Here is a 1,549-nt window from a genome sequence, read left to right as displayed (position 1 = left end):
ATTTATATATACATACATATATATATTTCCCCCAATCGTCGCTTGACAACCGTAAACTAGCGGTTCGGCAGAAGAGAGGGATAGAATAAGTACTAATTCAGTCTGTATATACAACAACAAAAAAAAAACAGCAGATGCAGCAGCAACAACAACAAGAAGAAAAGGATAAGATGTGAGGCTGGAAAACGTAAAAAGATTCTTCTCTTGTATCGAATTAGATGCAGTAATGCCATGAATATCAGAGTGGCGACATTTGCAAATATGGCGTCGGTGAAAGCAAACGTGTTCGATGGTCTCATGGCTGGGATACGATGTGTGTTAGTCGTCAGGTTGTTAGTTTATTAAATACCTTAGTCCTGCTACTGAAGAACCGGAGTCAACTGGCCGACATCCAGAGCTCCACACACACACACATATATATATATATAATAATAATACAAATAAAATGTGAGTATATGCGTATATACGTACATGTATGTACGTACCTACATCTACATGTATATATAGATGCATATCTGGGTACAGGACGTCATAAATAAACGTGGACAAAATGAAAAACAACATAAACAGAGCACAGAAAACAAACAGGCCACATACAGAATATTTCCTTCATCAGCTGCTACCATTCTAAGCTAAGCGTTTCGAAATATATGTATCTGTGTGTGTGTGTATGTATATACAAATATACATACGAACATATATATTTTATATATATATTTTCCTTTATTCTTCTGTTTTATTCCTGGTAGTAAACAGTGAATTTTATTCCATGGAAGCTGTAAATTTTCCCAGTCTAAAATATTCATACCTTGTCTCTGATGATGGAATACTCTGTGCTCAAACATGCTAACCTGCCACTTGGATTATCCCAGAAACAGCTGTAAGACTTCAAATTCACCTTCCCTGATTAAATTACCCTAATTAAATAATTCTAAATGACTTGAGATACTCGTTCTGCCTTGGTTTTGCTTTTTCCTCGTATATATTCCGTTTTTTTTTTCTCATTTGTTTCGCTTGTTTCAGATATTTGACTGAGGCCATGCTGGAGCACCGCCTTTTAGTGGATCAAATCGACCCTAGGACTTATTCTTTGTAAGCCTAGTACTTAATCTATCAGTCTCTTTTTGCGAACCGCTAAGTTACGGGGAGGTAAACACACCAGCATCGGTTGTCAAGCAATGCTGGGGAACAAACATCAACACACAAACATATACACACACATACATATATACATACACACAGATATATATATATATATGTACTGTATATGCACATTCATACATGTATATATATAAATATCAGTATGCATTTATATAGATGTATATATGATGGAACGACATTAGTACACGCAAAATATTAAAAAAAAAAAGAAAAACAAAAACAAAATGAATCTAAGAATAGCGGAACATCTATTTACATTCCATTCCATCTACTTTCTATTGTCATCTTTTGCGCTAATTTATATCTACCTACTTACTCACCTACCTATCAACCTACCTACCTACATGCCTATATATATATATATATATATATATATATATATATATAT

Source organism: Octopus bimaculoides, chromosome 24, assembly GCF_001194135.2.
Source record: "Octopus bimaculoides isolate UCB-OBI-ISO-001 chromosome 24, ASM119413v2, whole genome shotgun sequence".
NCBI classification, from domain to species: domain Eukaryota; kingdom Metazoa; phylum Mollusca; class Cephalopoda; order Octopoda; family Octopodidae; genus Octopus; species Octopus bimaculoides.
This window is presented reverse-complemented; position numbering follows the sequence as displayed.